Below are 15,781 nucleotides of genomic sequence, written 5' to 3'. Positions count from 1 at the left end.
CCTTCTGCTCTCCCAGCAAACCTGACCCAGCTCCGGCTCGCGTGGCTGCTGACTCCCAGTAGGTCCCAGCTACGGGGATAGATGGGGAGACGCCTAGGCCCCCGATTTCCCGGATCTACAGCCAGAGAACGCCTCCCCTTCCTGCTTGATTCTTTAGCAGAGCCTCTGGCTTAAAGGAGGGCGGACTGGTCGCTTTCTTCCTTCTACTTCTAATGCTGCAGCGCCACCCCGCGTCCTTTCCGAGTATGTACTTTCTCCAAAACATTAAGAAAATCCCAATCCCTTCTTTCACATTGATGACAACCTAAATGGAATACTTTCAAGTGGTATCTTCCAAGGAACTGAAGTCTTATCTCGTTTCGAAAGGCTTTTTCATTGCACCCACAACGACATGGCAAACACAGACAAATTTCCATTCCAATTTCCTCACAGATTCAAGCAGTTATGTTTAAACTGGGGGGAAAAAATTAACTTCTGAGACTAGAAGGGAGTAATTTCAGTCCAAGGATGAAAAAGGGCTTTGACTAGTCAGTTTCCAGTTTTTATTCAGAGTTCCAGCATGCGCCCATCTCAGTGGGCGTTAGGTTACCATCCTCACACTTAAGCCAACAGAAAAGTACAGAGACCCAGGTAACCCAGAATTCACATAACATTCTCATGGACACTGAGATATTCTTTTTGCTCATATTTCTCTCCTGCACTCTCCCACTTCACATTTTCCTGAGATTTGGTGCATTCGATCCACATGAAATTTTCCTAGCATAGCTGGGTAATTCTTATGAATGTGTCAATATTTTTATTTTCCTTTCTAACAGATAAGAGTGTTAATTTATATAACTTCAATTATTGCATCTAGCAACACTAATCATTTCATAATATCAAATACCCAGTAAATATTGAAAAATTTTCCAATTATTTTTTTTGTGTTTTTTAAATATATGTGATCAAAAGAAATGAGTTCTCAATTTAAAAAAAAAAAAAAGCCATGGAGGAAACAAATGCATATTGTTTAGTGAAAGAAGCCAGTCTGAAAAGGCTACCTATGCTATTATTGCAAGTACCTGACATTTTGGAAAAGTACCTGACATTTTGGAAAAGTACAGGCATGTTAAGAAGATTAGTTGCTGCAGGGGAGAGTGAATAAGAGGTAAAACATGGGGACTTCGGGGGCACTGAAACACTGTAATAATGGATACATGACATTACACACTTGTCAAAACCCATAGAATGTACAAATCAAAGAATGAACCCTAATGCAAACTACAGACTTTAGTTAATAATAATGGATCAGCCAAAACCGGTTTGGCTCAGTGGATAGAGCGTCAGCCTGCGGACTGAAAGGTCCCAGGTTCGATTCCGGTCAAGGGCATGTACCTGGGTTGCTGGCACATCCCCAGTGGGAGATGTGCAGGAGGCAGCTGATTGATGTTTCTCTCTCATCGATATTTCTAACTCTCTATCGCTCTCCCTTCCTCTCTGTAAAAAAAATCAATAAAATATATTTAAAAAAAATAATGGATCAATATGGATTCATCAGTTATAATAAATGTACCACACTAATGCAAGATGGTAATACTAGAGTAACTGTGAGTGAAAGAAGGTGGGTATATAGGAACTCTGTATTATCTGCTTAATTTTCTGTAAAACCTAAAACTGTTCTAAAAAATTAAGTATATTAATTACATATTTATATGAAAACATGTTTCAAATATACTGTATGGAAAAGTTTAAAAGGACTATACCAACATAATTCTACGTAGTTGAAAATTTAAAAGTTACTTATATTTTATCTTATTTGTTGAATCTATATATTTTACTCTACACATATACCCTCTCTGTTTTCTGACCCATTTGAAAGCAACTTGAAGACATCATGACACTTCACCTCTAAATATTTCATCAGGCATCTCCCAAGTATAAGTACATTATCCCACACATTCATAATGCCACTATCACAATTAGCAAAATTAACAATAATTCCCCAATATTATAAAAAATACTGTCCTTATAAAATCTCAGCCCTAGCCGGTTTGGCTCAGTGGATAGAGCATCAGCCTGGGGACTGAAAGGTCCCAGGTTTGATTCTGGTCAAGGGCATATGCCTGGGTTGTGGGCTTGATCCCCAGTAGGGGGCATGCAGGAGGCAGCCAATCAATGATTCTGTCTCATCATTGATGTTTCTATCTCTCCCTCTCCCTTTCTCTCTGAAATCAATAAAAATATATTTAAAAAATTTTTTTAAAAAATCTCATCTTTCCATTATCCTTCCCTGACTTTCTTCAACTTGAAGAGAATTCATATTCACTCTTGAGATTTGTTTGTTTGTTTTTTAACAAATGTGCTTGCTTTCTTAACTACCTGTTATAAGAAATGTCTTAGAAATTTTTTAAACCAAATTTTATGATTGTATTGGGTGTTATATCTGTTTATTCTAGAAAATTCTCCCATATTTTATGATATTTAATTTCTTAAAGTGTTCAGACCAGTTGTCTTATAGGGTGTCCTACATTATGAACTTGTCTGATTTTCCCTCATGGTGTCATTAAACCTGTACCTCTATTCCCTGTATTTCCAGAAAACTGGAATGAATGATTTAATAAATGTAACAATCGCATAACATTTTTTTAAAGCTCTCATTTATTTATTGTACTTGGATTTTAAAAAATTGAGCAATTACAGGTTCCCTTTCTTAATATGTAGAAATAAATTCCTACTTGGATTCTGTTGTTATGATTTTTGCTTTTCATGATTACTTTTATATTAAAACTATAACCCAAAATATTTTAATGCATTGACATTGAGCATTTAACACACTTCATCCAGGTGAATAAACCCCAAGACCCAAGTCTTGAAAAAATGCTCCTTACACAGACTGCAACACTTAAGATCAGATAGAGATATGGTGCTGAGCATGTACATCATAAAGGAAAACAATGACTAGTAAGTCACTTGAAATTTTACATTTAACCAAGCATATGATTATTTAGTTATGATAGGTTCTCTGAACTAAAACAGTTATGGTGAACTGGGGGATGGCACAAAGGGGAGGGAAGTTTGAGTCATAAGTGTCCTCACAACTCATAAGGTTTCATTCTTCTTTCCGGTCAAAGGTATTCATACGTCTAGAAATAAACGCAAGTTTCTCCAGAGGTGACGGAACCGGTGCTGATTTTTTTGTCAGTGGTTTCCAGATTTCAATGCATTATACCCACGGTTATTTTCTTTTCCTGTAAATCCTCACCCAAGGATATTTTTTCCATTGATTTTCAGACAGTGGGAAGGAGGGAGGAGGAGGGGGGAAGAGAGACACATCCATTGGTTGCTCTGGCATGCACCCCAACGGAGGCCGAGAGTCCAACCCTCCAATGGCCTTCAGCTCACAATCTAACTTTACACTCAGCGATCAGATGGCAAAAGAGGGGTTTTTCAGTGACTTACCTCTGAGGCCCTGCAGGAAATATATGAGAAATATCCTAGCATGGGAAGGGAGGGTTCTAGCACCTTTTATCGTCTTAGGGTGGAAATTTTGGACCTGTGGTAACACTCAAAATCTTGCTTTTGCCTTATTAAGGATACAAACGATATATTTTTCTGTAATCTATCAAGATATACACTTCATGAAGCTCAAGCAAGCAGGATTTCAAAGTAAAGGTGATTCAAGTAGGGGTTTATTCTCTTCCCTGGTACAAATATGCAACTAATGGTTTTGAAAGAGAATTTGCATAAGAATAATCTTGGCATTTTTTAGTTTAAGGAGAATCATCATAGCCTATTGGTACAAACTATTTCCTTGGGAAAAAAATCTTGACCAGATATTATCATGAGTTCTAGCTTGATTTGAGTATGTATAGATTGTTTTGCCAGTCCATATTACATGACATTTTCTTTTATTGTATTGGAGATGCTGGGATATTAATTGCTAAAGAATGAATTGTTTTTGATGTTTAAGAAAAAAGAAAACAGTAAAAGTTAACAAATACAAATTTAGCCCTGCAATAAATGAGCTACACAGCAACTCAGTAAATTATGCCTTAAATAATGAAAGAGACATTTATTTCCATCAATGAAAATTTCCCCCTGTACAGTTGACCCTTGAACAATGCATGTTTAAACTATGGGTCCACGTATATGGGGATTCTTTTCAATAAATACCTGTACTGTTTTCCATCTGTTGTTGGGAGTTTACGGATATGGAAAGCCGATTGTATGCACTGATCTACACCATTTATATAGGGAACTTCAACATCTGTAGTATTTTCAGGGGTCCTGGGACCAATCCCCCTCGGATACCAAGAAACAAGTTTGGGGGGAGTCAAAAGTTATGTGGGGATTTTAATTGTGTGGGGGTTAGAACCTCTAACTCCTGCATTGTTCAAGGTCAACTGTAGTTTTATAACTGTATTTGATTTTGTGTCATCATCACATGACTTTATTCAAATATAAAGTAAGAATTATATAATATTAACCATCTCAAATAAATAGTTACTTGAACCTAATAGATGGAGACCAATCCTGTGAACAGTAGACTATTACCATGTATCAGCCATCATCCATGAAATATCAAGAAAAGCAAAAGAGGACTTTAAAATAGCCTGACCTTCCATGGGAAGTTATGACGACTATCGTTTTATGTATAGACCTGGAATGAGTTTTCTTGTCAAACTTCCAGATATCTGTTAGAACAGTCCACACCCAGTCTTAGAGGTAACTTACCTTTGGAAGATCAAAGAAAATTAGGTATGAGCAGAAAAAAATGCATTTGTTTCTGTACTCAACAAGAAAGAGGCTACTGGCTTCTAAACAAAGACCATTGTGAGGTAAATAAAAAGATAAAAATAGCTAAGCCATTAGTACTTCTCGACTATATATTAACAATTATTTATGTTTCAGAAGAAAAGAAAACAATACTTCAGTTAGAGCCATAAAATACCAACTCTAATGTTACTTCCTCTCTTTTTACCCAGAGTCCCAAAGCAAGAATGCCAAAGATGATATTTTCTCTAGCTATTGTGTTGTTTTCAGCTTCAAGGAGCCTAATTTATTTTGCAGTAGAGTGATGTTGCATGTATCTCCCTCATCTCTGTATTGCATTAGGTTGGCAAAATATGGACAATTTTTAACATTCAATGAAAAAAATTCTGGAAGGATCAAGGCATTTTCTTTTTATTCCAGAATGCTGAGATGATGACCCTTAAAGAGGTGAAGTCTGTTTCTAGAGTTACTCCAGGATGAGCAGATAGGTATCAAAATGACTAATTCAATGGGCTTGTTATCCAACATCCTTCACATGAAGAAAGATATTTCTGAAACTATTTCCAAAGCGAATTGCCTGAGAATTTGCTACATAGCCTTGAAATTGCCTGGTAATGTTCTTGCATTGGCGCTTTATAATGCACAGATATCAGTAGCATTTAAAATATTCGGTGAGTGCTTTCCAGAGGTTGGAGAATTCAGTGAGCCTGGAGAGTTCATCGAGCCGTTTCTTACTTATTGAGACAAAATCTTCAAGTTGTCACTGACTGTCACGATTTGGACCTTAGGAGGTCCCAGACAGGTGTGGATATCTACCATTCCTTTCCACGAGAGTTAAACTTACCTTGGGTTGTTCTTCATCCAGCGATTTCCCCCCACAAATGGGCAAATTATTTACGCCATGATTACATCGCTCATTTTTGTGAAACTGGAAATTAAACTGATTGTGCAGTTTCCAATTATTAAAAATTCACCCAAATCTCATGCATGTCCCCAGTGCACATTCTGGAGTGTTCAAACGAAATTTTCCAAGGGTGACCATCTCACACTCAGATTTTTCTAATAAGACAAACGTTTGCAGGCAAGGCTTGCAGAGCGCATATGAGTCTGGTTTCCTGAGCGGGAGCACAGGCTCTTCTGCGGCTGGATGTAACTGTTCTTTGAGCTCTTTGGAAACCACCCTGCTCTCACCTGTGCTCCGGCTGCTACGCAGACGCTCCCCTCTCCGCCGCCAGCGCCAAACCTGCAAAAATTCTGACCATAAATGTAGCTTTCCTCTTCCTGGGCCATCTGTGCTACGCCCAGGAAGAAAGAAAAACTCACCACTTGCCTCTTCTGCCAGATTTTCTCTCGCACGATTTCCTGAATATCCTCTGAGTACGTTGTCTTAATAAAAGAAGCCTTCGAAAGCCTCGTAAGAGAGAGATCGTCAGCTTACATCTAGTCCCATTCACTGGCAGAAAATATGGGCTCGCTGCCGACGTTTGCCAAGCCCCTTCTATCCCGGCAGCCTTCGGATTTTGTCTTTTCTAAGATGGAGTCTGCAAGAAACTCAGGGCTCCTCCTCCTACTTTTTAGCCTGTAGCACCACCAGGCGTCCGCACTGAAAACGTGGTGTCTACAGCGCTTTCCCTCAGACAAAGTCTGTTCGGAGTCACGTCGTCAAGTGGCACATTACTTACCTCCTGATAGATTCATTATCTCTATGGCTTTTAGGTTAGCCAATGTGAACAAAACAATAATTAGTTAGTGTATGATTTTAGTATCCTATTATCAATTATGTGATTATCATAATATCATAGCTGTACAGTTTCCTTTGAGAGTAACTTGAATTGGATTTCTTCCATTTCAGGTAGGTCAGTCATTTGGCTATGCATTCATTGAATTTATAAATTTATTGGCAGGTGTTTATTCCAGATTATATATTCAGGCACTGGGAAAGGCATTGGGGATATAAAAATTGAATAAAGCCTGGCGCCTACACCTCAGGAGGTTACAGCCTAGAAGGGAGACTCAAGTAAAACTACAATTATGGTAGTTAGTGGTAAGTGCTAAGGCAGAGATTTGCACAGGCACTGTGAGGTCCTCAAAGGGATATGTAAGTAGGAACAGAAATGGGGCATCAGGAAAGATTACCAGAGGAGGTGAGGTTTGAGTGAAGCTGAATTTTTTTGGTACCAACTTAAACACAGACCCATTGAAATTATTTTCTACTACAGCTGAAGTATTCCTGACTTTGCAAGAAATAAATTTTTCTCAAAAGATGGGAACATTGTGGCAAATGTCGAATGCAGTCTTCCAGTCAGTCAGTCCATAGCACAGGCTCCTGTATGAGGTGACAACGGCTGGGGATGGGCCCTTTTCTCCAGTTTGAATTTGGCTCATATATCTAATACTCAATTTTTTTTAAAAAAAAAAATCCTTGTTCGAGGACATGTTTTTATTGATTTTAGAGAGAGAAAAACATCATTGTGTGAGGGAAACATCGATAGGTTACCTCCCATACCTGCCCCAACTGGGGATCAAACCTGCAACCTAGGTATGTGCTCTGACTGGAACTTGAACTTGCAACCTTTTGGTATATGGGAGGATATCGAACCAGCTGAGCCATCTGGCCAGGCCTCTAATACTCAATTTTAATGAGAGCCCTGCAGCTTGAGTATGTGCGTGTATGAACCGTTTGTTCTTTTAATATATATATATATATATATATATATATATATATATATATATATATATATATATATATCACTCAGCCATAAAAAGAAGGAAATCCTGCCATTTGTGCACCATCTGGTCCTGGCCTTTTTTTGTTAGGAAGTCCATAAGAAACTATGATTCTTCCAGGACTGGTCATGGAATAGGATAGCTGCAGTCCATCTTGGCAAGAACCAGAATCATTATTACCTTTTCTTCTTTCTGCCTTTCCCTCCATTCTCTTCTTCTGGAACTTCTACTGGGCCTATGTTGGGATTTTTCAACTTATCTTCCAGGTCTTATGTGACAGTTTTAAAACCTGAGTCCCAGGTTTTTTGATACTCCTCTATTCAAAATGTAGGGCCTACGTCCCCTCTGCTTAAATCTGATCTCTGACTGCTTGACCAAAGTCAAGAAAGTATGATGGAAGTGGTATTTGCTCTTGGACCCCAGCCACCATGGTGTAAAGAAGCATAGACCATATAGAAAGGTCACATGCAAGTTTCTGATTGACTGCCAGTATCAATCATAAAAGGGAAGTTACCTCCAGAATATAGTAGCCCATAGTCACATGTCACCCTAGTTTTGGGCCTTTCTATCTGAGGCGTCATAGTACAAACAGTTCATCCCTATTATGCCCCCCACTGAATTCCTGACCCACAGAGTTCATGAGCATAGTAAAATGGCTGTTTTATGCCACTAAGTTTTAGGGTGGTTTGTCACATAACAGAAGATGACTGGAACATTGTTTACTACTCTTTCATAATTTATCTTTTTGTTCTGTGCTATTTCTTAGTTATATGCCAATTTACTAATTTGTTCTTCAGTAGAGCCCAGGCTGAATTTTATCCCATCTGCTGAGGTTTTGTTACATGACTGTGTTTCATTTTTCAAATTTCTAATAGGTTATATTGATATCCATCTATTTTTATTTCAGTCTCTTTTTTATTCTTTCATAATTCATTGTCCATTTTTTGATGTAACTCCTGAATTCACCTCTACAAGTATCTTTAAGTTTTATTTTGAATACTACTATTTTTAAAATGTTGTCTTCTTTTTACTTGCTCTTCCCACCCATGTTCATCTACTTGACCACCTAAACATGGTCTAGAACCAGGTCTTATAACAGTGATTTGGGTTTCTGGTGCAACATGGTACTAAAGATAGTACAGTTGGCTTCATTGAACCTGCCGACTATAAGTTCAGTACCTAGTGTGTGTCTGAAACCTCCATAGGTCTGAAACCTATTATAACATATAACTTCAGGGATCTTTTGGCAGCGGTGTTTCAACCTTTTGTTATGAACATCTTAGCTCCTGGCTCTAAGCATTGACCCTGACTTTTATTCTCCATCTTTCATGAAGAACATTTTTCTCCGGGTAGCCCATAAGAACCAAACTAATGCCAACCAAGGCCAACTTCCCATTCTGTAGCCCAACAATGCAAGGGTTTTATCCCTGCTCAGCATTTTATGTTTGTTCCATTTCTGGTTTTGCATTTTAAATTTTCCTGTTTTTCATTGTTATCTATCATTTCTATGTCTAGCACAGTGCACAGAAGTATATGCTTGCTTCACCAACTTAGCCAGAAAACCCTTGTTATTTTTACTTTTTAATGTTAATTTTAAGTGTTAAGTAAATATAACCAATAATTTAATGGTATTATTTTAAAATATTACATAGATTTGGAAATGAAGTCAAATTTTTAGTTGAAGAGTAAGTCTCTGATAGTCATATACTTCAACTTTATAGAAAATAGACCTTTAGATGGGAGAATTATATAGATGAATTCTGCTCCCAAGAATACAACAAACTCATCTTAAATAGAAAATAGCTATAAAATAAAACACACAGACATGACAGAGAAAGCTAAATATTTATTTTGGGGAGAATTAAATAAAACCAGACCAATTCCATTTCTTATATATCTGTATGTCTAATTTCAGCATATAAATCTATTTTAAATAACATCTATATTATATATCTTATAAATGTATAAATATGTCTACATAATAAAATTTAAATTTTTCATATTTTGATATCTATTTAATAGTTTTATGACTATATGGACATTTAAAATGAAGTTAATGTAATCTTCATTTAAAGTTAAAACATCATTACAAATAAACCTTAACAGGATTAAAGAAACCTATGCTTATTTAAAATCATCTAACATATAGTATTATAAAGAAATACTAATTTTGATCAAAATGTGTTTATGTTGATAATTCCAGGCCTCAAAATATGCTCTTCATCCCAGATAAAATGGTTTGAACAACAAAATAAATAATGGTAGTATTAGATTATAACTCAGATAATAGAGTAAATCTCCACGAGTCCATATATAAAGAACTAAATAAATAATAAATGGGGGAGAAGTAACAAGTTTTCCTTACCAAAAGATTTCAATTAATTAATGTAAAAGGAATGAGGGAAATAGAAAATCACCACTTAAATACCACAGTATTAATTACCACAGGAAACATCCAACAGTGGATACTAAAATTAATAAGCAAAAGTTTAAGCAGAAATATATTTGCATAGTTTCAAAGTGTCTGGTCTCATGTATTTATTAATTACAAAGGGAAAAAATAGCAACTTTACAGTGAAGAAACTTGGCAGGTATTATCTTAGTCAAGTGATCAAGATTAACACTACTGACCTGTTCCCTTAAAAATGGTTAACATGGTAAATTTTGTTATGTTTTTTATAATAAAAAGAGATTAACATCACCAGTTAATTTGACATCATGAAGCACTGAGAAGGACACAATAGCATTCCTGTGGTATTCTTCCCAATAATGCGTAACATCAATCTAATCATGAGAAAACAAAGACAATCTCAAATTGAGGCACATGTTTGTTAACTAAGCTTACTGTGGTAATCATTTCACAATATATGGAAATCAAGTCAATTTTTCTGTATACCTCAAAGTTATACAGTTCTGTATGTCAATCATTTCTCAATAAAACTGAAAACAATGGGGGACATTTTGCAGATAACGAACTAGCTCTCCTCCAAAGTCTTGGGGTCTGGAAGACAAGGAAATGTTAAGGAACTATCCTGGGTAGTAGAAACTAAGGAGACATAACTAAGTGCATTGTGGGAGCCTGGATTAGAGATCCTTAAAAAGAGCAAGGATAGTAATGGGAAAAAAACTGGTAGAATTGGAATAAAGCCTACAGTTTAGTTAATAGAATTACACAAACGTTACTTTCTTAATTTTGATAACTGTGCTATGGTTATGGAAGATGTTAACATTAAGGGAAGGCAGGTGAAGGGTATATGAGGACTCTATACTATTCTCACAGTTTTAGATCTAAAATTATCTCATAATAAAAAGTTTTAAAAGAGCTTAAATTCTTTATAACTTAAACTTTTCAGTGGAAATGTAGATCTATGTGCATTTCAAAGTGAAATAGGTATTTTTTTTAATTAAATACTTATCAGGGCCTTTTTATACAGGAGCATTGCAAGGCATTTGGTTATATCTTTGAATAAATACAAATAGTTCTAATGTCACTTGACATTTGTGGGAGAGTAAGTGTCCTAATTATTTTCATTCTTTGTGTTAATTTGCTGATGGAAACCTGGACTCAATCTCAGCTGGTATATAGTTCTCTCCAAATACAAATAGTTCACATCATACTCAGCATATTGATGCAGAGTTGGTCTTAGTTTTTAATCATCAGGTACAATTGAACTTTTCTTGGGAGCTTCAAGTCTGAATTAGAATGAGATTAGATCATTATTTATTTCCGTAGTTCCCAACCGGAAGTCATGGCACATTATTCACTTGTCAAAGGCAAAAATGAAAATATAATGGCAAAATACAATCTTTATAAAACTATGTTTTTTTTAAAATTTAAAGGATAGTTACTTTATGAGATTGTTGTCTTACCATTTTAAAATATCATTTCTTGCCCTAACCAGTTTGGTTCAGTGGATGGAGTGTCGGCCTGTGGACTAAAGGGTCCCAGGTTCGATTCTGGTCAAAGGCGTGTACCTCTGTTGCGGGCACATCCCTAGTGGGGGGTGTGCAGGAGGCAGCTGATCGATGTTTCTCTCTCATCGATGTTTCTAACTCTCTATCCCTCTCCCTTCCTCTCTGTTAAAAAATCAATAAAATATTTTTTTAAATATCATTTCTTTTATGAGATAATGGTATGAAATGATGGTTTTTTTACATTTTAATTTAATGTTCATACATGGAAATATAAAAAGTTGACAAATCTACATCTACTTTTATTTGTTATGTGTGTGTGAACTTTACTGCTGTTTGAAATTCAGTCTTAAAATCACTGACCTATACCATTTTCTTTCCTTATCATTGACATCAAACCAGGCTCCATTAACTATGCTCACATCATCCAAAGTAATCAAATACAATTATATCATCAAATGCAGTTAATCCAATGACTTTTAGTTAATAATGTTTTAACTAATTACTACTTACCCATAAAAGTTAATTATATGTCTTTTCTTTCTTAAAACCTCTGGTTTCAACATGTGTTAACCAATCCTAACCCAAATACACTGGAACACAAACTGTTCTATGTTTTGTGCAAGAAAGACCTTGACTCCAATGAGCAGGATTATATCTCAATTTATGGAAAATATTTAATATTGATAAGACAATTTACTGATATCCTGCATTTATCTCATCTATTCTCAAAATACTAAGAAAAAAATGTTGAAGTCAGAATAGGTTACACCAATTCTGCCTTAAGCATCTCTAACATTTAAAAATTAACTTAGCACTAACTTTTAGTATATCCCGGCTACTAGGTCAACAGCCAAGTGGTACCATTAAGTATCAGTCTTAATTCCAAGAAGAATGCTTATATAAACAAATATGATCTGGTATATTTCAGAAATATTTTAGAGGTACTGTTCTACCCTTGGAATTTCAGGTACAAATATAGTGTCCCCCTGTGCAGGACATATCCTTGTGGGTCTGAATTTACACACATTTGTCTAAAACAGGGGTGGGCAAACTTTTTGACTCGAGGGCCACAGTGGGTTCTTAAACTGGACCGGAGGGCTGGAACAAAAGCATGGATGGAGTGTTTGTGTGAACTAATATAAATTCAAAGTAAACATCATTACATAAAAGGGTATGGTCTTTTTTTTCAATAGTTTTATTCATTTCAAACGGGCCGGATCCGGCCCGCGGGCCGTAGTTCACCCACGGCTGGTCTAAAATAAGGCACAGAATTAAAGCCTCATGAATGCAGACTATATTTTTGCTTTTAAGTCACAGTTAGTAGTATTATAATAAAATATGTTAATGTTTTAATATTGGTTTCTTTAATTTTAGAATGAGAGAACTTAAAATAGCTTATGAAGGCAAACAGTGATGATTAAAAAGAAGTCTAACTTCTGTCCCTACTCCTTTTCATTCTATGAATGATTTGCTAGGAGATACAATCTTCAAAAACTGAATCAGGACGAATCAGAAACCCTGAATAGGCCAATAACAAGTGATTAAATTAAAAGCAGTAATAAATTAAATTAAAGCAATAATAATAATAATAATAATAATAATAATAAACCTCCCAAGACACAAAAGCCCTGGTCCGGATGGCTTCACATGAGAGTTTTACTAAACATTCTAAGAAAAACTAACACCATCCTCAAACTATTCAAAAAAATCCAAGAGGAAATAACACTTCCAAGCTCTTTTTATGAGGCCAGCATTATCCTAATTCTAAAACCAGATAAAGACACTACAAAGAAAGAGAATTATAGGATATTGATCCCAGATGAATATAGATACTAAAATCTTCAATAAAATAATAGCAAACCATATCCAGCACTATATTAAAAAGATCATACACCATGACCAAGTGGGATTTATTCCAGGGATGCAAGGCTGGCTGGTACAATATTTGCAAATCAATAAATGTGATAAATCACATAAATAAATCGAAAGACAAAAATCACATGATCATATCAATAGACGCAGAAAAAGCATTTGACAAACTCCAACACCCATTTTTGATAAAAACTCTCAGCAAAGTGGGAATAGAGGGATCATACCTCAACATAATAAAGGCCATATATGACAAACCTACAGCCAACATCATACTCAATGGACAAAAACTAAAACCATTTTCCCTAAGAACAGGAATAAGACAGGGTTATCTGCTTTCACCACTCTTAAGCAACATAATACTGGAAGTCTTAGTCACAGTGATCAGACAATAAGAAAACATAAAAGGGATCCAAATTGGAAAGGAGAAAGTAAAATTACCATTATTCACAGATGAAATGACATTGTTCATAGAAAACCCTAAAGACTCCACCAAAAAAATTACTAGATTTAATAAATTAAATCAGCAATGTAGAAGGATACAATACCCAGAAATTGATGGCATTTTTATACACCAATAATGAATTCTCAAAAAGAGAAACTAAAAAAATAAATAAATAAAAACTAAAAATAAGATACTTAGGAATAAACTTAACCAAGGAGGTAAAAGACCTGTACTCGGAAAATTATAGGACATTGAAAAAAGAGATAGTGAAGATATAAACAAGTGGAAGAATATACCATGTTCATGGATAGTAGAATTAACATTATTAACATGTCCATACTGCCCAAAGCAATCTATTGATTTAATGCAGTCCCTATTAAAATATACCAATGGGATATTTCACAGATCTAATACAAATACTTCAAAAATTTACATGGAACCAATAAAGACCCCGAATAGCTGCAGCATCTTGCAAAAGAAGAACAAAGTTGGAGGGATCACAATAATAGATATCAAGTTATACTACAAAGACACTGTAATCAAAACAGCCTGGTACTGGCACAAAAACAAGCATATAGACCAATGGAAGAGAACAGAGACCCCAGAAATCAACCCAAACCATTATGCTCAATTAATATTTGACAAAAGAGGCAAGAGCATACAATAGAGTTAAGACAGTCTCTTCAATAAATGATGTTGGCAAAATTGGACAGGTACATGCAAAAAAATGAAATTAGACCACCAACTTACACCATACACAAGAATAAAATCAAAATGGATAAAAGGCTTAAATGTAAGTTGTGAAACCATAAAAATCCTAGAAGAAACCATAGGCAGCAAAATCTCAGACATTTCTCATAGCGATATGTTTGCCAATACATCTGCTAGGGCAAGGGGAACAAAGGAGAAAATAAACAAGTGGAACTACATCAAAATTAAAAAAAGCTTCTGCACAGCAAAAGAAGCCTTCAACAAAATGAAAAGGGAGCCCACTGTATTGAAGAACATATTTGCCAATGATACATCTCATAAGAGTTTAATTTCTAAAATATATAAGGAACTCATACAACTTAACAAAAGGAAGACAAACAATCCAATTAATAATGGGCAAAGGACCTAAATAGGCACTTCTCCAAAGGGGACATGCAGATGGTCAAGAGACATACGAAAAAATGCTCAAAGTCACTAAATCATCAGAGAGATGCAAATTAAAATGACAATGAGGCTATTTGTCAGAATGGCTACCGTCACCAAATAACAAATGACAAGTGCTGGCGAGGATGTGGAGAAGATGAAATCCAAGTACACTACTGGTGGGAATGCAGACTGGTGTAGCCATTATAGAAAACAGTATGGAGTTTCCTCAAAAAATAAAAAATTGAACTGCCATTTAACCCAGTGATCCCACTTCTAGGAATATATCCTAATAAACCCCAAACACCATTCAGAAAGACTATATGCACCCCTATGTTCATAACAATGCAATTTTATAGCTAAGATCTGAAAACAGCCCAAGTTCCCATCAGTAAATGAGAGGATAAAAAAAAACCCTGTGGTACATGAAGTACTATGTAGCAACAAAAGAGAAGGATTTCTTATCCTTTGAGACAGCATGGAGGGACCTGGAGATTATTATGCTAAGTGAAATAAGCCAGAAAAAAGACAAGTATCACATGTCTCACTCATATGTAGAATCTAAAAACAAACTGATGAGCAAAATAGACTCAGCGACATAGAAGCATGGAACCATCTCAGAGGGAATATGGGTGTGGGAGCGGGGGGCGAATGGGAAGATATTTTTTAAAAAAGAAGGCTAGTTTCTTGGGATATATTCCTAGACGTGGGATCACTGGGTCAAATGGGATTCCATTTTGAGTTTTTTGAGGGAACTCCATACTGTTCTCCACAGTGGCTGCACCAGTCTTCATTCCCACCAGCAGTGCATGAGGGTTCCTTTTTCTCTACATTCTTGCCAGCACTTGTTATTTGTTGACAGGTGTGAGATGGTACTGCATTGTTGTTTTGGTTTGCATCTCTCGGATGATTAGTGACTTTGAGCATGTTTTCATATGT

Source organism: Myotis nattereri, assembly GCF_964212035.1.
Source record: "Myotis nattereri genome assembly, chromosome: 5".
Classification (NCBI taxonomy): Eukaryota; Metazoa; Chordata; class Mammalia; order Chiroptera; family Vespertilionidae; genus Myotis; species Myotis nattereri.
This window is presented reverse-complemented; position numbering follows the sequence as displayed.